A 23,203-nucleotide genomic window follows, 5' to 3' on the forward strand; every position below is an offset into this window, starting at 1 on the left:
GGAATGCCGTGAGCAGAACTCACGAGGCTATCCTGAAGTTGAGATGAGAGAGTGGGGTGCCTAAGAGCCTCAGGTCTGCAGTTTTAGGCTCCCACGTCCTGGCTGAGTGACCATGGGCCAGTTCCATAAGCCTCTGCGGGCCTCAATTCCTAGCACTGGCTGGCATCGGCATTATTCTAAGACTGAACAAGATAAATAAAGCATGTAAGGAACACACAGGGAGAACTAGGCATCGTCAGGTATTAAGCAGAGTTAAAGAGACTCATCTGTCTGCCAAGAGACCCATCTGTCTGCAGAAGAAGGCTGAAATTGGAAAGTAGTGCAAGACCAAGTTGGAAAGTTACAAAGAAGGGCTGTAGGGAGCTCAGACTTCATTCAGGGAGAGATCTGAGGCCCCTGAGAAGAGTCATGTTTATGGTGGCCTCTCTGAGCAGCACATATACAGCAAGATGGGAGAATCCGGGGGAAGGGAGCCCAAGAGAGGGTGCCAAAGGCTCCACATGAGTGGAAAAGGCTGGGCCCGGGCACTCACCATAGGGATGGGAAAGAAAAAGGGTGGTGCCAAGTGTGGGAGAAAATGAGAGGAGCTGAAAATGAACTCTACTCATGCAATGTGGTTTCCTGGAAGACATGCTGGAAGAGACATGGTATTTGTGGAAAAAATGGGGAGATCTCAATAAAGATTGTCATTAGCTACCTTGTACCATTGCTGATTTCTTAGTATAGAGAAATACACAAGAAAATGTCAACATTGGAGGAAACGGGGTGAAGGGTACATGGGGAAAACTATGTGCTTTCTTTGCAAATCTGTAAATTAAAATTACTTCAAAACACAAAAAAACTCCATGTCTATTTGGGTGGTTCATCACATCATCAATGAAGAGGGAGGCCAGGCAAGCAGCAGTTTGGAGGTGGATGGGGAGTGGACTGAGCGGCTTAGAAGACAGCACGGCTGATAGGAAGACCAAGGCCTTGCTCACACCTTGACTGTGAGAGCGACCTTGTAACCCACATCCAGCCACGCGAGGCCTCTAGATGCATCCAGCCTCCTGGGGAGGAGGTGTCATCTCCTGTTACTATCCTCATTCTTTGTCTCCAGTCAGTCTCCCCACGTCAGTTACAGCACCCCTCAAACCCCCTGCTATCTGGTTTCAGCAACTCTGCCCATCAGGAGACATGTCAGATGGCACTTCCAAAGAACTTCATTTTCAGGCTAAGAAGCTTCTGTTCTGAGGCCCACAATAAACCAAGGCTTCATAAGAAAAGAAAGAATATGCCTAACATCAGCTCTCAATATCTAAATGATGAATTGAATAAGTCACACACCTAGTGATGCTCAGAGCTGGGAGTCTGCACTCAGCTGTACCTCGCTCTCTATTTCTGCCTCCCCACCTGCACCACAGGGCCTCGCACAGTAGGCCAGGAATGGTCTGATGCATTAACACACACACACAAAACCACAGCTTTACAAAAGAGCTTCGCCTTGTCATAAAAGCACCAATGCTGGGGGTTACAGAGATCTTCTAGAAAGCTGTCCAGTCTCCCTGGTCTAGGGAAGGAATCTAATGTTTCCCATCTAGAGTGACTTTAACCACTAGTTCTAAATGTCAATGCCACGTAACGAATATATAGAGAGATTATCTATAACCTATCTAATGATGAATTACCCATCTGCAAAGGGTTCCCATCTATAATTCTTTATAGACAGGTGACGAATACATAGCATAAATTCTTTAGCAAAGAAAGGGAGAGATTCTGAACACTGATAAACATTTGTTGATTTTACTTAGTGACATGGTTCTGTGATCTTTAAATTCATCCCTATTTAAATAAAATATGTCTTGTGCTAAATTATGAAATCAGAAATCAGACTGTTTGCATGAGAATAAAATTAGAGAGGAACGAGAGAAAGCGATGAAATTCCAGTCCCGGTTTGCAGCCTGAAGAAAATCCCTTAACTTTCAAATGTGTGCGTCAATCACGGACACTGTGTGGAGACGTGAGAAATCTGAGCAGCAGTGGCCCTGAAAGATCCTTTTACCATGCTATAGATGGAGTCAGTGTGTCAGGCAGAGAAGTCAGGACAGAAGATCTCTCGGGTCTCTTTTAAATGTGAGCTTCTGGGATTCTCCTTATAATAGAGTTTAGATTGTTGTTATGCTCATACAAAATTACAGAGAATCCTGCAACTATAAGACATTAGGTATGTGCAGTGGTATGCTAGATGGAGCTGGCTTGTACCAGCTCACTAGAGACCACTGTTAAATTTTCAGGAATTTTATAAGCCAGCTGTCAAACATGATAATGAGAGAATGTTCAGGTCAGTGGAACTCCTCTGTAACATACCATGGTGGATAAACGTCATTACACATTTGTCCAAACCCATGGAATGTACAACACCTTGAGTGGACCCTCACGTAAACTACGCACTTTGGGTGATAATGGCGTGTCAACGTAGGTTCATCGATTGTGACAAATGTACCACTCCTAGGGAGTGTCACGCTGGGGAAGCTGGTGGGGAGGCTGTGTTGGGGGACTGGGCAGAGAGTACACAGGAAAGGTATCTTCCTCTCGATTTTACTGTGAATCTAAAACTGCTCTAAAAAACATTTAAATTTTTTTTAATGTATTTTGAAAAAAATGTTAAATAAAAGTTAACTTTTATAGTCATAAAAAATAATAAGACCATATCACTTCCCTGCATAAAAGCTATCATACTTGGAAACAAAATTCAAATTCCTTACCATTAAAAAAAAAAAAAAAAAAAAAGAATCGTACTGTAACCTCCAAGGCTCTGTTTCTTCTAACCTCATTGCCTATCACTCTTCTCTCTCATTTCCCTAGAATGTAAAACCCACAAGGAAGGGAAGTGACTTTTGTCTTTTTGGTCTACTTCTACATCATGGGTGCTTAAAAGGTAACTAGCAGCCAGGTGCGGTGGCTCATGTCTATAATCCCAGCACTTTGGGGGGCCGAGGCCGGTGGATCACGAGGTCAGGAAATCGAGACCATCCTGGATAACACGGCGAAACCCCATCTCTACTAAAAATACAAAAAAAAAAAAAATTAGCCAGGCCTGGTGGCGGTCGCCCAAAGTCCCAGCTACTTGGGAGGCTGAGGCAGGAGAATGGTGTGAACCTGGGAGGCAGAACTTGCAGTGAGGCGAGATCGCGCCACTGCACTCCAGCCTGGGCGTCAGAGCGAGACTCCATCTCAAAAAAAAAAAAAAAAAAGTAACTAGGACATGACAAAAGTGTAATGAATATGTGTTGAATTCAGTTCTCATCACCCATATTTTCTTATTCTTTCTTGTGTGGCAGATTGTATTTTCCAAAACTGGCTTCAACAGTATTTCCCATTCCACTTCCCTTCCTCACAAGGTGATCTCACTTGACTTTCCTCCCATCAGAAGGTAAAATCTATGTTCCTTTTCCTCGAAACCTTGTTAGAACCGTGACTAGAACAGAAGCGATACTATGTGACCTCCAAGGAAAAGTCATTAAAAGCAATACAACTTCTTCCTGATTGTATTGAGATGTTTACTCCAGAGCCCAGTCCCCATACAGCAAGGAAACCGAAACAGCACATGGAAAAGCCTGTAGCTGAAGAGCTGACACAATGGCCCATGGCCCTAACAGTTTCCTGAATGCGGGAGTGAGTCATGTTAAAAATACATACTCAGGTCCTAAGTTTGCCATATCAATTAATTCCCCATGAGACAGAGATTAGTCACCCCCAACAAATGATGCACAAATCGGATTTGTAAGCAAAATAAATGATAGGCATTTCTTAAGCCACTAAGATGTGGGGCAGTTTGTTGCATGATATTGGTAATTAGTAAAGCTTGGTTCATTCTACTTTCATCTCCTTCCCGCTTGGGCCTTTGCATATTTGATTTCATCAGCCTAGAATTTTCTTCATTCACAATTCACTTGTCCTGTGCCTTCACCTTATACAGGTCTCTGCTTATGACACCTTCTCTTTTATTCAACCATTGGGTTTGGCTGCATGTAACAACAACAACAACCTTTTAACAGCAGTTTGGAGACGAAATATGATTTTTTTTCTGCCATATACAGAGAAGTCCAACACAGTTGGATATTGGCATTTGTTCAACAGTTCAAAGACGTCATACGTAAGTTCTTATTTTATTGTTTCTATTTTTAATTTTTTTTCCTCTTCTACTTACATTTCAAGAAGTAAGGAAAAGGACAAGTTTCCCATGACAACTGAATCAATTACCATTAAATTATTATTCAGACACTCCATGCAGTGAATTCATTTCCCTGGTCAAAATTTGTCATAGAATCACCTCTAACTATAATGGAAGGTTATATATTTTTAAGGAGTGTAAAATATCTTATTGATAATTTTATATTGAGGCTGGGCACAGTGGCTCACACCTGTAATCCCAGCACTTTGGGAGGCCATGACGGGTGGATCGCCTGAGCTCAGGAGTTCAAGACCACCCTGGGCAACATGGCGAAACCCCATTTCTACTAAAATACAAAAAATTAGCTGGGCATGGTGGCACGCACCAATAGTCCCAGCTACGTGGGAGGCTGAAGCAGGAGAATCACTTGAGCCCGGGAGGCAGATGTTGCAGTGAGCCAAGATTGCACCACTGTACTCCAGCTTGGGCTACAGAGTGAGACTCTGTCTCAAATAATAATAATTTTATATCCATCATATGTTAAAATGATAATATTTTTGATACATTGAGTTAAATGTTACTAACATTTTTAATTAAATTATATAATTGTATAAGAAGAGTATATAATAAAGTTGTAAATACTCAAAACATGACTTTCTAATTATTTGATGACATTTTCCTATTCTTACGCTCTTAAGGTTACTTCCATCTCCTGCATCTGTATGGAGGAAGTACTTGTCCCTGCTCCTCCCCAGGGACCTCACAAGGGTCACCTGAAATCAACCATGGTGAGAATTTACACCAAGGAAACTGGGCTGCTGTGAATCAAGGAATTTTTTTCTCTCATAAGAGCCAGTTGTTAAAACTTTCACCAGCAATTTACTGCATATATGTGAACCTCAAAGACGACAAAAGACAAAAAAAAAAAAAAAAAAAAAAAAAGGGACGCTGTATTGTGTTAGGGAGAAGGAGTAGGGGAGAGGAAAGTAAAAGGGGAAGTTAAAACCGAAAGGGAGAAAGCAAGGTGGGGGAGGAGTGGGGGAGAGGAGAGTCAGGAGGGGAGGGACTGCAGAAAGGGTAGGAGAAAAGCAAGGGGGAGGGGAAGGGGGAAGGAGAGAAGGAGAGAAAGAGGGGAGGAGAGAAGGGGAGAAAGAGAAAGGGGAGAAGGGAGACATGGAGAGAAAGGGGGAGTTATTTTATGTGTTTAGTATCCCAAGGAAAACAAGGGTTCTATATAGGTAAATTATTTCAACTCTTTTTCTTCAAATCTCTCTAAAGGGATTCCTCGTGTGCCTGCCTTTGGGGTCTGAATGGCTCAGGTCACTCCTATGGCCAGGCGTCCTGCCACACTGCCTCTCGGGACACGCTGCAACAGGCTCAGAGCTCTCTTTGCCTTATACAGAGTATAAGACGGCTCTGGTCTTCCAAGCTTTTTATAGATGCTCCGTCCCCTCCCTTACTGTCAGGCTGTCAGCTGTCACTTCTAGATGTTCTCCCAGGATGTATACCTAGCAGCCTAGTTTGCTGCTTCTAAATCTAGTGAACTAAAAAAGCAGAAAACCAAACTTGTTAGAAATGTGGCTAAAGTAAGAGCACAGAAGCTCTACGTGGAAGCCCAAGGACCTCTGTGATAAATCAAGAACATACCCCAGCATACCCGAGAATATCATATCTCTTTAGGGTCTCAAAGCTACGCTTTCTGCTTTCTTTTTTCTTTGCTTTTTTTTTTTTTTTTTTTTTTTTTTTTTGAGACAGAGTCTTGCTCTGTCACCCAGGCTGGAGCGCAGTGGTGCGTTCTCAGCTCACTGCAACCTCTGCCTCCCAGGTTCAAGCAATTCTCCTGCCTCAGCCTCCTGAGTAGCTGGCATGACAGGTGCCCGCCATCATGCCCAGCTAATTTTTTTGTATTTTTAGTAGAGACGGGGTTTGCCGTGTTGGCCAGGCTGGTCTCAAACTCCAGACCTCAAGTGATTCGCCCACCTCGGCCTCCCAAAGCGCTGGGATTACAGGCGTGAGCCACTGTGCTCGGCCTAATGTTTGTATTTAGAGATGAGAGGTTTCACCACGTTGGCCAGGCTGTTTTTGAACTTCTGACCTCAAGTGATTCGCCCGCCTCCGCCTCCCAAAGTGCAAGGATTACAGACGTGAGCCACCGCGCCTGACCTCTTTCTGCCTTCCTTTAGGTTCCTTCACTCGGTTCCAAATGACTGGAGTTACAAAATTCATGACTTCAAGGTTGGTGAGGTTTCACTAAATATATAAAATATTCGCCTGAGACAAGCTGAAAAGGAAAATGGACATGACATTAACTAAATAGAAAAGAGAATCACAGTCCCATCACGGAAGTAACATTAAGCACCAGCCGCCCTGTTCCCTTAGCAATCTGCTTCCTCCTCCTAAGGAGGGGAAGCTACGAGGCTGCCTCTCCCAGTGGCTCCAAAAGGCTTCACAGCAGCTCAAACTGCAGCCACTGGACATGGGCAGTGGTGGACAACAAGTGCTGGTGGAGGCAGCCCCATTTTCCAACAGCTACCTCCTGAAGCTGGCCCCAGTTTGGGGATCTGCTTGTCCCTTGCCCCTCTTTGTTCACATCCATCCCCAGAGGAAAGGAGGAATAAAGAGACCCTGGGACATAACCCCAGGCCCTGGTGTCACCAAGCAAGATGGCACCATGGGAGAAGCCTCTAGGGCTCTTCTGTTCCCCAGGGGGCAGTTACCAAGAAGAGCAGCACTTGGCCAGGCACAGCGGCTCACGCCTGTAATTCCAGCACTTTGGGAGGCTGAGGTGGGCAGATCACGAGGTCAGGAGATCGAGACCACCCTGGCTTACATGGTGAAACCCCATCTCTACTAAAAATACAAAAACTTAGCCAGGCATGGTAGTGGGCATCTGTAGTCCCAGCTACTAAGGAGACTGAGGCAGAAGAATGGCATGAACTTGGCAGGCAGAGCCTGCAGTGAGCCGAGATCATGCCACTGCACTCCAGCCTGGGTGACAAAGCGAGACTCCATTTCAAAAAAAAAAAGAAGAGCAGTATGCAGCATGTGACACATGGTATGTGGCACGTGGCCCACTCACAATGCGATCTGGTGTACTGGCACTGACTGGCACATCCAGAGTCCACACCAACCTCCTGAAAATGCATTAGTCTATTTTTCTAAACTTGGTCTTTGGTTTGGCACTAAATTTTGAAAATGAGAAAAGTACTTAACTTCTCGCTGAATTCACTGTATGAAATACTGCACTTCACATTTATTTTCATCTCTTTTTCTTTGTAGGGTTTTGTTTGTTTTAAAATAGTCTGATAGCAACATAAAAGTTCTAATTCTTAGGCCTGTTGCCTGTTTATCCAGGCTGTCACACACAAAAATTTTAAATAACTATAATAGAACAATAAAGCTACCTCAGATATGGAGGAATATTCTCAAAATTACCCTCCTTGCACTGAGTGTTTAACTTGTAAAGAAAGAAACAACAAATGTTATAAAATTAAAAATAGAAACTCCGGAAATAATCCTATTATTTCAGTTCTACTTTATGCCTACCACATAGTAGGCCCATAAAAGATATTTATTGTATGACTGGCTGGATGGTTAAATAGATGCAGTACTGCCAACTGAACAATCTGAGGTCAACTAACCTTCCCCAAGGACTTTAGCCAAAAGAGCTGGTCCAGAAACATATTTGGGCCTAGAGAAGAAAAGTAATTAACTAGGCAAGTCGAGTCTTCTCTAACACAAAATCTGAGCATCTTTTCTTGGAGTGGGAGCCCAGATATTTTAAAACTCTTGCCTAAAGGCAAGTTCAGACCTGTCCACCAACTAACTGATGTTTATTGAATATTTACAGCACAGGGGCCACTGCCAGGAAATGCAGATGGAGTATAGTGAGCAAGACAGAAAGGCTCCACCTAATATTCGAACATACTCACTAGAATCTATATAGAGCCACACATATAAGGTCTCCTGTCTTAGTCAGTTTGGGCTGCTTTAACAGACTACCACAGACTGGTAGTTTAAACAACAGAAATATATTTCTCACCATTCTGGAAGTTGGGAAGTTCAAGATCAAGGTGCCACAGATCCCATGTCTGGTGAGAGCCAACTTCCTGGTTTGCAGATGGCTAACTTCTCAATGTGTTCTCCCATGATGCAGAGCAGAGAAAGAGAGCTCTCTTGTGTCTTTTATAAGGGCACTAATCCCATTCATGAGTGCTCCACCCTCAGGACATAATCACCTCTGAAAGGCCCCTCTCCCAGTACTATAATATTGGGGCTTAGGATTCCAACATATAAATTTTAGGGGGATATAAACGTTCAATCTACAGTATCCCCTGATTTTTAACTACAGTGCAGTGAGAGAAGATGATCTTTAAATGAATGGTACTGGGTCAACTAGATGTCCAAGTGGAAAAAAAAGAATTTTTTTTTTCCAAATTCAGGGCAGATGGGTAATGTGCCAATGTCATAACAAGGTTCAAGGCTGGTACATCTCACACACGCATGTGAATACCCAGTCATCATGCTCATGTACTACAAAAGTACAGTACTGCCAACTGAACAATCTGAGGTCAACCAACCTTCCCCAAGGACTTTAGCCAAAAGAACTGGTCCAGAAACATATTTGGGCCTAGAGAAGAAATGTAATTAACTAGGCAAGTCAAGTCTTCTCTAACACAAAATCTGAGTATCTTTTCTTGGAGTGGGAGCCCAGATATTTTAAAACTCTTGCCTAAAGGCAAGTTCAGACCTGTCCATTATACCACACATAATCTTTTTTTTTTTTTTTTTTTTTTTGAGACGGAGTCTGGCTCTGTAGCCCAGGCTAGAGTGCAGTGGCCGGATCTCAGCTCACTGCAAGCTCCGCCTCCCGGGTTCACGCCATTCTCCGGCCTCAGCCTCCCGAGTAGCTGGGACTACAGGCGCCCGCCACCTCGCCCGGCTAGTTTTTTGTATTTCTTAGTAGAGACGGGGTTTCACCGTGTTAGCCAGGATGGTCTCGATCTCCTGACCTCGTGATCCACCCGTCTCGGCCTCCCAAAGTGCTGGGATTACAGGCTTGTATACCACACATAATCTTAATCTTAATCTCTACATTATACCACACATAAAAATGAATTTCAGATGGATTACAGATCTATATATAAAAGGTAAAATAATGAAGCATCAAAAAGGTAACATAGAAAAACATTTTCATGACCTTGTAGCAGACAAGGGCTTCTTAAATAGGTTGAAAATATACCAAATATAAAGGAAAAAGCTGACAAATTGGAAAATATTAAGATTAAGAACCTCTGTGCCTCAAAAGTCACCATTCAGAGAGTGAAAAAGGCAATTCACAAAGTGGAACACATATTTCCAACAAAGGGCTCTTATCTAGACTATAAGAGATCAATGTCCAGGATATATAAAAGACAACCCAAACCCAAAGTTGTTGTTTTTTCTCTTTGAAATGGGCAAAAGAATCGAACAAGCACTTCACAAAGAGGATATCCAAAGGCCAGTAAACATATGAAAAGGGGCTGGAATTGACTAGTCATCAGCTAAATGTAAATTTGAACCATAATGCAACACCACTATATACATAATGGACGGCTAAATGAAAAAGTCAGAAGATAGCAAGTGTAGGTGAGGATGGAAAACAATCAGGACTTTCACATAGTGTCGTGGGCAGGTACATTGGTGCAGTTACTTAAGAAATCATCTGAGAGTACCTAGCAATGCTGAATATATACATACTCTATAAACCAGCAATTTTGCAACTCTGTATATAAGCCAACAGAAACGCAGACATAGGTTCACCAAAAGACACATGCAATAATATTCACAGAAGCGCAATTCAGAATAGCTCAAAACTGAAAGCCTTCCAAATGTCCATCAAAAGTAGAATCAATAAAAAAACAACTGTGACGTATTCACACATGGAGTACTATGTGGCAACGGAAATGATCAAACCTCAAATGACACGCAGCAATGTGGGTATCTCACACATCTAATGTTGAACAACAATAACAACAAAAACAGACATAAAAGCTTTTAAGAAGGCAAAATTAATCAGATGACCTTGGAGGGAGGACAGGGGGCTAATAATGGGATGAGCATACATGAGGGACCCCTGCAGTGCTGGCACTATTCCATTTCCTGATCTGGAAGGTGGGTGGCTTCAATTTGACAAAATTCATCAACTGTGCACTTGCACTTGGGTTTTGTGTATTTTGCATGTTATACTACAATAAAAAGGGTTTGTTTGTTTGTTTGTTTGTTTGTTTTGAGACAGAGTCTGGCTCTGTCACCCAGGCTGGAGTACAGTGGCGCAATCTCTGCTCACTGCAAGCTCCGCCTCCCGGGTTCATGCCATTCTCCTGCCTCAGCCTCCCAAGTAGCTGGGACTACAGGCTCCAGCCATGACGCCTGGCTAGTTTTTTGTACTTTTAGTAGAGACAGGGTTTCACCGTGTTAGCCAGGATGGTCTCGATCTCCTGACCTCGTGATCCGCCTGCCTCGGCCTCCCAAAGTGCTGGGATTACAGGCATGAGCCACAGTGCCTGGCCTACAATAAAAAGTTTTTAAGAAAATACTCTCATTCACATCTTCACCTCTTTCTGTTCCTAGTCCCTTGGTCATGCCAAGATTCATCCTGCCACAGGGTGTTTGCATGAACTGAGTCCAGTATGTCCCCCCAGGGCTTTGCACACCGCTGGTGCCATCCCTCATCATGCAGACCCAGATACAAATGCAATGAACTTCCTCAAAGAAGCCCTTCCTGGCCCCATTAACCTGGCCACAGTCTCTCACTCATTATTCTATTAGCTTTTTTTTTTCCTAGCACTACTCAGGAGCTGAAGCCATTCTGATTTACTCATTTGCGTTTGTTTTTAAGAGCACAGGGACTCTTTCGCTGTTGTATCTAAGCACCTGTGTCCCTAGCACCTAAAAGTGCATGTGGCATTTTGACCTCACTAATTTCTAACATATATCCAAACAAAAGTCCACCCACAAGTGTTTATACCACGCTTACTCGTAATCATCAAAAACTGAAGCAACCAAGATGTCCTTCAAGAGCCAAGTGGATAAACTGTAGTACATTTATACAATGGCATCTTATTCAGCCATAAAAAGAATTGAGCTATCAAGCCACAAAAAAAAAAAAAAAACCACACAGATGAATCTTAAATGTATATTGTGTAGTGAAAGAAGTTAGTCTGAAAATGCTGTATACTGTATGATTTCAATTATATGACATACTGGAAAAGGCAAAACGATAGCAATAGGAAAGGGATCAGTGGTTCAGGAAGAAACGGCAGAGGTTGGGCTGGCACTGTGGCTCTTGCCTGTAATCCCAGCACTTTGGGAGGCCCAGGTGGGCAGATCACCTGAGGTCAGGAGTTGGAGACCAGCCTAGCCAACATGGCGAAATCCCGTCTCTACTAAAAATACAAAAATTAGCTGGATGTTGTGGCGCATGCCTTTAGTCCCAGCTACTGGGGAGGCTGAGGCAGGAGAATCGCTTGAATCCAGGAGGCAGAGGTTGCAGTGAGCTGAGATCACACCACTGCACTCCAGCCTGGGCGACAAAGCAAGACTCCGTCTCAAAAATAAAAGAAAACAAAACAAAACGAAAGAAAACAAAATAAAAGAAAAGAAAACAAAAGAAAAGGAGGAGGGTAAATGGGTAAAGCACAGGAGATATTTTAGGAGGTGCAACTATTCTGTTTGATACTGTAAGGGTGGATACATGACACTATGCATTTGTTAAAATCCATAGGACTGATTCCACAAAGAATGAATCTTAATGTACAATATACACAAATTTAAAAAATCATTTAGGAGATTGCGGGATCCCAGGATGGAATGCAGAATGTGATAAAACAATCTATCTATATTACAAATGTATGCAACAACCTCACTGAAGGGGATAGGGGAAAAGGGTGCTAACCGAAGTAACTAGAAATAAGTAGAGTCTGTTAAAATCAAATGCAAACGGAGTGCACATAAGCACCATCTTCTAGTTGATAAAGTTGTTTCCCATAGGGATTGAGTTAACAATTCTGATATTGCTGTACATGTACACTACAACTGAACAATTAAGGGAATGGTTACGGGTGGTGGGAACCACAGGTTTGTCTCTGTTGCAGTAGGAGTTTAAAGACAGGGAAAGAAAGGGGACTAGCACGACCCATGTGGTAATGGATTAGAATCGAAGACATCAAATGAGCTGATGTTTAGCTTGATATAGATGCTGATGGTTACATATGGAAATATTTGTAGATATATATACACAAATTAGAATATACATATATCTTTTCTTGCTGTCATGTGAGAGATCTTAGAAACAATGGCATTTCAGTAGCAACAAGTACACCTGGCATCCCTTATGTTGGTTTTCTTGGTTACTTTTCTTTTTTTTTCTTTGAGACAGAGTCTCACCCTGTCACCCAGGCTGGAGTGCAGTGGTGCCATCTCTGCTCACTGCAAGCTCCGCCTCCCGGGTTCACATCATTCACCTGCCTCAGCCTCCTGAGTAGCTGAGACTACAGACACCCACCACCACGCCCAATTAATTTTTTCTATTTTTAGTAGAGATGGGGTTTCACCATGTTAGCCAGGATGGTCTTGACCTCCTGACCTCATGATCCATCTGCCTCAGCCTCTCAAAGATTTGGGATCACAGGCTTGAGCCACCGCGCCCGGCCCTTTTTTTTTTTTTTTTTTTGAGACAGAGTCTTGCTCTGTCACCCAGGCTGGAGTGCAATGGCATGATCTCAGCTCACTGCAACCTCCACCTCCTGGGTTCAAACGATTCTCCTGTCTCAGCCTCCCGAGTAGCTGGGATTATAGGAGCATGCCACCACGCCTGGCTAATTTTTGTATTTTTAGTAGAGATGGGGTTTCACCGTGTTGGCCAGGCTGATCTCAAACTCCTGACCTCAGATGATCTGCCCTCTTTGGCCTCCCAAAGTGCTGGGATTACAGGCACGAGCCACCGCACCTGGCCATATCTTGGTTTCTAATAACAATCTCTAATAAAAGGAACCAGGGGTCCTTGGAGAAATGACTGGCTCTAAATCTGGGGCAGAAGACATACAAGATGAGTATTTTATAGTGCTAGAAAGTAAAGAAGTATTCAAGTATTGTAGTGCTAGAAAGTAAAGAAGTATTAAATACACACACACGCACATGATCATGGGGGTATGTCAAAGGAACACAAGAACCAATAGAAACAGCTCCCAATAGCCAAAACTGGAATAATATGGGCCACAAAGTAAAGTAATATTGAATTATAATCCAAGGCAAACAAGAAATATCCATGATCCATAGTGACATAAATAAAGCAGACTAAGTAAACAAATGAGGAAGAAGAGACAAATCTCCCATGCAAAAGAATTCCATATACATTATGTAGCTACACAATGAGGCGGAACATAACTTCCCATTACTTAAGAATGAGCTACACATAGTGATTTTCTTCCAAAGAATACAGTGTGGAAAGAGAGGGAGTAACTGTACAGTGAAGAAGCCTGACAGACACTATCTCAGCCAGGTGCTCAAGGTGAATATCAACAGGTGAATATATATATATATAAAATATGTACCTAGAAAAGAGATTCGAATGATACATGATAACTATTAGTAGTGTTTTTTTAGTATCGATATGGGTAATTTATTTTGTTTATCTGTTTTGTGCAATGCGCATATTGACAGGATGTACCTTGACAGAATGTGATAAAATGTTTCTTTACCTTTTGGGTCTTCCTCCCTCAAACCCATAAACACAGTCTAATCATGAGAAAAATATCAGACAAATGCCATTTGAGGGACATTCTACACAATACCTAATAAGTACTCCACAATAATGTCAAGGTCATCCAAAACAAAGGAAGGCTGAGAAACTGGCATAGCCAAGGGAGTCTAAGGAGACATGCCAGGTAAACGCAACGTGGTGTCCCGGATGGGATCCTGGAACAGAAAAAGGACTCTAGGCAAAAACTAAAGAATCTGAATAAAGTATGGACTTTAGAGAATAATAATGTATCAATATTGGTTCATTGATTGTGACAAATGTATAATTCTAACATGTTGCTAACAGGTAAAACCTGTTGCAGAATATATGGGAACTGTGTTCTGTCTTCGCAATTTTTCTGTAAATCTAAAACCATCTAAAACATAAAGCATATTTGTTGGAAAAAAAAAAAAGAATGCCTGGCAGAGACAGACGAAGGGACTAGTAGGTGGATATTGGAAGGAGGGACAGAAGGACAGTGCCTTGTATGATGGAAGGATGGACGGATGCTGGGATGGCTGATGGACGGATAATTGACAGAGTGGCTTAGAAAGCCGAGAGCACACAGGCCGGGCGCAGTGGCTCACACCTGTAATCCCAACACTTTGGGAGGCCGAGGTGGGCGGATCACGAGGTCAGGAGATTCAGACCATCCTGGCTAACACGGTGAAAACCCGTCTGTACTAAAAATACAAAAAACTAGCCGGGCGTGATGATGGGCACCTGTAGTTCCAGCTACTTGGGAGGCTGAGGCAGGAGAATGGTGTGAACCCGGGAGGCGGAGCTTGCAGTGAGCCGAGATCGCGCCACTGCACTCCAGCCTAGGCGACAGAGCGAGACTCCGTCAAAAAAAGGGGGGGAGGGGAGGGGAGTGGAGGGGAGGGGGCTGAGAGCACACAAGACAAAAACTGGAACAGGCACTTGGAATTTAGCAACATGGAGGTCATGAACCTTCTGGGTAGAAAAGAAGGACAAGCCACACAGCAGTGGCTAAGAAGGTCACAGAAGTTGATAAAATGCGATCAAAGAATATAGACAATCTCTCTGTCAAATGTGGCTGAAGAGAGGAAGAGAGAGAAAGGCTTTTGTGTGTATTTGTGTTCTAACAGTCTACTGAGGTATAATTTACATATCACAAACTGCACAGATCTTCAACATACAGTCTATGACTCTTGAAGCAAAGGAACAGCTGATGATACAGAAGTCAGCCCCTGAGCAGTTAGAAGGGGCTGGGCTCCGGAAGGAAGTTGAAAAGTGATCCAACCTTCCTTTTAACTTTCCTTCCGTCCTGTGGGTGGTGGTACCATCCTCATCCTCAGAGACTGTCTTTCCTGCCCCCCAAAAATGAAGACACCAAAGGAGTCTTCCAAAGTGTTATGTGTTCTATCCAAAGTGTTAAGGCTGCTTCCTCTGAAAATATAAAGAATCTAATATAAACAAATTTACTGGCTTTTTCTTCCTTATTTATAATTTTTTAAAAATTTAAAACCCATCTTCCTCAAAAAGAGAAGATGGAAAAAACACCAATCAAGCTATTCCAAACATTGTAAAGCCCTGTGGCAGGAGAGGGCTTGTGCCCCTTTCTCACCCATGACAATAAAACAGTGGGATACTCATGCCCGCCCCTTCTAAAAAACAACTTTGAAGTTATTCTCTTATAGGAGAAATACATGTGCATTGCACAAAACAGATAAAATAAATTACCCACAATTATACTAAAAAGCACTACTAATAGTTACCATGTATCATCCGAATCTCTTTTTTAGGTACATATAAAAGATACCCTATGAAAAAAGAGTTTTACCTAGAATACATGTTATCTATTATTACTTAATTCAATGTGATAGAGCTCCTACTACAGAACAGTAATTCTCTTGAAGCAATCCAACAAGAGTTTTCATTCTGGAGTGTTGATTAGATTATTTTACATTCATAAAACCTGGTGTGTGACCAAATTTGCAATCAAGGTAGAAACCCCACCAATATTCCATAATAAAAAAATCTCATAAGCCTCTGCCCCCCATTGGGTCAAAGAACAACCTTTAATTTGAATACACAGATTAACAAGGCAGAATTAGTTATAGCAAAAGTATAGTAGATGTTGCTAATAATACCTTCATAAATATTCTGAGCTTTTGGGGGGATGGTTTTTCATATTATTAATCCTCAAAATTTCTCTGAAAGGATTAGATCATTTAAAAGTGGAAATTAAAGTTAGCCAAGGAATGATGACTGACAATCACTCTTAATAAAGGTAGGTAGTGGGCAGCCTGCTCATCCTTCTAGACAGACCAAGCCAGCTCCCCTACCCCAGGAAGATGGGAGGGTCTATCTTAGAAGGCAACGTCTCTGTTACGGTTTGAATGTCCCCATCAAAAGGCACGTTGCAACCTTAATTCCCAGTGCAGCAATGTTGGTAGGTGGAAACTTTAAGAGGTGGAACTCAATGGGAAGAGCTTGGGTCACAGAGACTCCACCTCCTGGGCCTAGGTGTCTTGGCGCAGTTCTCACTACAGTGAGTGAGTTCTTGCTCTTGTGAGACTGGATTCATTCTGGAGGTGACAGATTAGTTCCCACCAGGCCAGGGTCTGTTTTGATCCTTCACCTGTATCCACTTCCCCTTTGACCTTCCATCATGTTATGACATGGCATGAGACTCTCCCTGGAAGCCCAGAAGCCAAACAGATTCAATGCCATGCTTGTGGGACTCCCCAGCCTCCAGAATCATGAACCAAACAAGCCTCTTTCTTGATAAATCACCCAGTCTCAGGTATTCTGTGACAGCAACACAAAATGGACTAAGACATCCTCTCAATCAGGGCATAAAGGATGTGAAAAGAACCTGTGTGTGTAACCAGTAGGTATCTCTGAAATGAGACAATGAGACAAACTGTTTCCCACCACCAGTAAGAAGCCATACTTAGGAGCTTTTCTGTTTGTTTTGATTTTGTAAAGTGGCGCTAGAGGTAGGAAGACATTCACAAGCATGGACTCCTGGAGCAGAAGGCTGAGGTCCACACCCACTCCACCCCTCCTGTGTAGACCACACTCTCTCACATCCTTGGAGTTGTGGTTGTAACAGCTGACATGAGAATTTCATTTTACTAAATATTTTATACATTATCTGTATCTCATTCTTTGCCCTCCTTCAGAGTTTATAGTAAGGTGTCAGTAATTAACTAAGTAAACTAATTCCTCATTTTGTTCTTCAGAGTGATGAGTTAACTCAACCTTGGGATCATTCACCATTGAATACAGCCCATCACCTCTTTGAACCCCTAAAAGGGTTCTTAATCTAAGTCTAACATGGGATGTTCCCAAGGTTTAAGGCATGACTGGCAGCTAAATGCTTTGGAGTCTCTGGCTAATTTAGGTGGCAACCTTTCCATAATACAGACAAGTTTTCACTATCTAAACATCTCTCCATGTAAACTGCTTCTGGTGTAAGATTAGTAAATGCTGAACCATAGGATATAAAAGATATCCTATGAAAAAAGTTTTTTCTTTTTGATGAAGAAATGGAATATTTTAACATAACAAAAGGCACTTGTCTAACAGAGATAGTACGTGCTGTTTTCTTAGTTTTAATATTTCTAGGGTGCTTTCATTATAGCAAGCATAATCATGTTTTAGCACCAAATCAATGACTCATTTTCTTTTGACTTGTCAGAGAGTGGCCACAACCCAACACAAACATGAGAAAAGCCAGTTGACTAATTTGAATTGTTATGTAGAGTATTAGCTCATAAGAACCAAACAGAAAAGCCACCTCTGTCAATCTGAAAACTCAACACCTCACCTACCTGGCTTGAAACAGATTTAATTCCACTAATATTAGCAGAAATGAATGAAATGGCTTTGCCAATTGCACTATTGACATATAAATATAAGAGAAAAATATTAACAGATGATTGGTGGCAGCAGCTAAGGACCTGAGCAAAAACATCATTTAGCATAAGCAAACCAAGTTATTAATAGTTTTTTACATTGTACTTAGAAAAAGCATTACTTTACTTCTACCATGTCAGTGATAATATCTGCTGCCTTCAACTATGTAAGATAAAATATATACTCATATCCCTTGGCTTATTTAAAGAGAGTTTCTAACTTTTAACCTCAAAAGGGATTGAGCAAGGAGCCAATTCCATCTAAATAGATAGACCAAGAGTGCAAGGACTCCATGACCAACTGCCCATGCAAATCTGGCAAAGAAAGAAAGAAGTAGCTCACTCACGGGGGTGTCTACTTCAGAGATAATGAATTTGAATTTTTCTTTTTTCTTTTTTTTTTTTTTTTTTGAGACAGAGTCTCACTCTGTCGCCCAGGCTGGAGTGCAATGGTGTGATCTCAGCTCACTACAACCTCTGCCTCCCAGGTTCAAGCGATTCTCTTGCCTCAGCCTCCCGAGTAGCTGGGATTACAGGCGCCCACCATCACACTTGGCGAATTTTTGTATTTTCAGTAGAGACGGGGTTTTATCATGTTGGTCAGGCTGATCTCAAACTCCTGACCTCAAGTGATCCACCCGCCTCAGCTTCCCAAAGTGCTGGAAGTACAGGCGTGAGCCACCGCGCCCAGCCAGGATTTGCATTTTTCTTAAGAAATGGCTGACTCCTGTAAATGGTTCACTTATGAAATAACAGAATCCTGTAAATTGCTCAACTAAGATGAAGCATATTTGAAAATGTACCAAGTAAATCAAACAAAAAAGATTTGCTCAATCTATTGGCCAAACATTCTAGAATACATGGAAGGTATCTGGGGGGAAATGGTGCAACTGATGTTCACAGTTTCCAAGAAGCAAGCCTTTTAAACAGCAAGGCAGTTTAAACTTAGGCATGTTCCTAAGACTCTTGGAGCCTCCCCGTTTTCTCATTTTAAAATGGAGTAACTACTTATGTCACAGAGTCTTTATGCGGGTCAAATGGGATTATCCAATGGTGCTTTATGATTCTATCATTATACCAAATAAATATAACAAAGAGTAAGTTTTGCTTTTCACTTCCTGCCAGAACTGTCCATAAAAAATCTTAAGTTTTTCTTGTTATCCCCTCTTATTAGTACTAAAACTAACTATAAAGCGACACTCCAGGAATAAACTCCCCAATAGAAAGTAATTTGCTCAGTATAGATTTAGTCATGCTCTTATTCAGGCTAATTTGTACAATTCACCTTGTTCAATTTTACTCCTGAAAACTGCTGTGATTTTCCCTCTCAGATGCTCATTTCATATCTCAAAACAAACCTCCCTCAAGTTAAAATAAATACCACCATTAGTTAATTAGGAGGTGCCAAGATAAAGGACAAATAATAAGAACAGAAAAGCACCCCCCAAAGTCAATATTATAGGTTATATGCCTAAAATCTTAAGTCAAACATGCCAGTTCTTAAAGGTTAACCCAATTAAATGCAAAGAAAAAGCAGCTACGGTGGCTGTAAGTGTCTGTGCTGGCAGATTCCAAACTTAACTTGAAAGCCAGTAGTTAAGGAGAGGTTTCAGAAGAGGAAAAGATGATTTTTTTAAAAAGTTCTTAAACTAATCCTTACATTCTAGTCCCTATCCAAGCCACTCACACAAGACATCATGCCAGTGCAGGATGGATACGCTCCCACTTCAGCCACAGGAAATTAGCTCTGCAAATTTGATGGCCCTTTGGTGAACTAGTCTAATCCTTGTCTCAGGTTTGCCTTGAAGGGGAAGACACTTCTATTTCTCCTGCTTTCAATATCACTCTTTCTTTGATACATCTCACTTTCGCCAGTGCAGCCCTGGCTTTAGCATAGAACCTCTAAAGGTTGGAGCTGGAAAGCCCCAGACCTCCCTCATCTTTTTCAGATGAAGAAAGAAAACCTGAAAACAAACTCTGTGACTTGCCAAGCTCCTCTAGCTGGTCAGCAGTGGCCCGACTAAGACGGAACTCACAGGCAAGGGCCATTCCCACTACCTCACACTGGGAACGGCCGACCGGAATTAATCTCATAGTTGCCAGCAAGGTTCCCACAGCCACAAAGCATACATCCTGCCCTGGCTTATTCATTTCTGAAGCCCAGCTCTTAAGAGATTACTTTCTCTTACTTAAGATCTGACTTCCTATTAAAATGAAAGATAACTAAATTGTTTTTAGTCATTTGCATTATAATGTCAGTGAATTTATCATATCCTTTCCTAAACGCAGACTTTGAGTAAAGACATGTGCAGTCACTATGTACTAAATAACTGTACTGAATACACTAACACAGCTGTGGACAGGATAGAGTCCTTGCCCCAAAGAGCTTTCAATCCTATAGTCTCCTCCATTCTTCTGTCATAATGGGAAGGATTCCTTGACTTTTTCTATTTTTTCCCTTACACAGTTTAAAAGGGGTAAAGCTTCTTATAACCCCTTTCCTTCCCTATGTTATCTGTTGAACAAGTGAATGAATGAGTGAGTGAATGAATAGTCCAGCCCTCCACAGCTCCTTCCACAGTTTTCCCCATGGATTCTTTCAAAATGAAGAAGCTGTTTCTTAATCACTTTATTCCTCAACCATAAAGTGATTATTTAGAGACCCACCTACGCTCTGGTCTTCTCTTTTTTCTAAGCTTTTACTCAGTGGAACAGATTTCCAAAATGCCAGTGCTGACTAAGAAAAACCTGGTGAGAATGTATTGGCCCTAACTTTTAAGCAGAGGCAGGAATCCAGGCTTTCATTCTTGTTCTATGAAGACTTGTGTGAGCCTGTTGCTCCGAGTATTATCCACAGATGGAAAAGCACTTGCTACTTCCTTGCACAAGCATTTATACTCACATAGAAATAAGCAATTCCTGTGCAAACAAAATTCTTGGACATGCTGAAGACTTAAAATTATAGAGAATGGCAGTAACTCGTGATCCCTTTCTTTGAAGACTTTCATTACCCCATACATCTGTGCCTTATGCCACAACTTCCTTTTAGTTCAGATGTTCAAAGGACTCCATAGTTATAATTTATAACCAGGAAAAAGAACCATAACTTCAAGTTGACAGTGAAAGAGCAGGTTTTCAATACAGGCAGAACCAAATTATATTCATGTGTTTAATTTTGGGAACACATTTCTGAAATGCACATCACGAAACCAGAAGATGCAGCCACTGTCACTCACTGACAGTCAAATAAATAGCACAGACTGAGTGGCTCAAACAACAAGCATTTCTGTCTCACCGTTCTAGAGGCTGGAGGTCTGAGATCAGGGTGCCAGCATCCTCCTCCTGGTCTACAGGTGGCCGACTTCCATCTTCTTGCTGTGCTTTCATGCTGCGCCCTTGCATGGCAGTGAAAGCGAGCTCTGGTCCCTTCCTCCCCTTTCAAGGGCATTAATCACATTACAGGACCTCCACCCTCACGACCTCACCTAACACCAATGACCTCCCCAAAGTCCTCCCTCCAAATACCATCACTCTGGGGACTAGGGTTTCAACCTATGAATCTGGGGGGACACAAACATTCAGTCCATAGCAGGGACACCCAAGTGCAGCCAGGTGTATGAGAATCACCAGGGCTGCAAAGGTACAAGATTCTGCCTGCAGGAGGCTGCAGTGAGGGTAGGAGACAGGATTACAGAAAGAGGGGCCCTGGAAAGGCCCCAGAGCCAGCCTGACAGCAGGAGATGGATCAGAGAAGCTCCTGCGAAGGTACTGCCAAGTGCCAGGCTGAAGAACAGGTGCGAGCTAGACAGCTGGGAAGTAGGGGCAGGGGAGTGAGTGGAGGTGATTCTGGCAGAGAGGTTCCTGATGAGCTGCCTTAGGGACTCAGCTGATAGCTGAAGCAGCAGGGCCAGGGGTGGCCAGAGACAAGTCCAGAGACTGGGGCAGGGAAACCCCTGAGCCCTGGTCACGTGCTAAAGGGCTCCTGCTTTATCCTGAAGGCTGTGGGGAGCAAGATCCCACCTGGATTTTAGAAAACACACCAGCTGCAGCACATGGAGGTGGCTCTGAAGGACCATGGGGAGCTGGAGCAGGGACAGAGCGGGAGCCCCAACCCAGGAACCAGAGACCCTGCCACCTGCCAGCCATGTGGCCTCTGACGGGGGGCCGCAGCTCAAGCTCTCTGTACTTCAGTGTCTTCACCTACCTTGCAGAGTTACAGCGAGGATTAAATTAGCACCCATGAAGGACGAGGTCTGCAATCAGCACTTCTTCAGTGCAGCTATCAGGAGCAATGGGAACATCATAGCTAAGTGACTTTGGAATCAGTGTGACCTTAGACAAGGACAAGTGACAACTCAGATCTCAGCTGCTTCCTCCAAAAAAATGAAGACATGAAGATAACACCATCTCCTTCATAAAGCTGTTAGGAGGATCGATGGTATGAGGTAGGATGCATAAATCTCCTGGCTGTCATCTGAGAGCTGGGTTAGTCCCAGAAGTAGTAGAAACAATAGCAGCAGTGGTGGAGGGTGCGGTAGCAGGAGTAGTTGCTGTAATTTGAAAGAAACCGGACTACAGTGACCATTGCTATTACACAGGTGAGAAGTTACAAGGAGCTGGATTAAGGCAGCAGCAGGGACCAGTGGAGACTCAGATTCCAGAGCTGTGGGAGCATCAACAAGACTTTGTGACTCCTGGGTGTGACAGCAAGGAGGAGGCAAGAGATAAGCATGCCACGTAATCTTGGGCTGGAACAACTGTGGACAGCAGCACCTGCCGCCCACTGAGGGAAGTGAGGAAGAGGAGCAGGTTTGCTAAGGAAGATGAGAAACACATTTTCAGACCAGTTGAATATGAGGTTTCTCTGGAGTACTATGTGGCACTGTCCATTTCAAAGCTGTCTGAATACATCTGGCACACAGAAAACAGATCAGGGCTAAAAATACGGAGTTACACGTTGTCCGCATATGGACAACAACTAAAACCACAGGAAGGGTCCTGTCATCCAGAAAGAGCACGCAGGAGTGAAGGAAAAAAAAAACAGAAAAGAGAGCCAGGGCCCAAAGACAGAGAAATGTCGTCATTGAAGAGCAGGCAAGAGAGGAAAAACCCAGAAAGGAGGACAGGAAGGGCAGAGAGAACACAAGAAGTAGACCAGGAGACCGGATGGCCCACAGGGCCAGGGGACAGGGTTACAAAAGGAGAGGGTGAGGAGTGCCTAAGGCTGCTGAGGTCGAGTCAAAGAAAGGTGCAAACATGGCCAAGGGATTGAGAAACAAGAAGGTCCTCAGGGAAGCCAGTTGGAGCTGACATCAGTTTGTGGTGGATAAAGGAGGAGTGTGTCCCAGGGGGAGAAAGATCTTCTGGGAAAATAGTAAGGGA

General features: G+C 42.9%; 1 protein-coding gene and 1 non-coding gene across 3 annotated transcripts in view; both read right to left on the reverse strand.

Moving 5' to 3' along the window:
- PPP1R14C (protein phosphatase 1 regulatory inhibitor subunit 14C) overlaps positions 1–23,203 on the reverse strand; it is a 109,107-nt gene that overhangs the window by 77,279 nt on the left and 8,625 nt on the right. The gene's annotated exons all lie outside the window — the stretch shown is intronic.
- Positions 8,595–8,698, reverse strand: LOC116275597. The gene has a single exon (XR_004184712.1). It is a non-coding gene; the product is annotated as a small nucleolar RNA U13 (small nucleolar RNA).

The sequence above is a fragment of the Papio anubis genome, chromosome 6, assembly GCF_008728515.1.
Source record: "Papio anubis isolate 15944 chromosome 6, Panubis1.0, whole genome shotgun sequence".
Classification (NCBI taxonomy): Eukaryota; Metazoa; Chordata; class Mammalia; order Primates; family Cercopithecidae; genus Papio; species Papio anubis.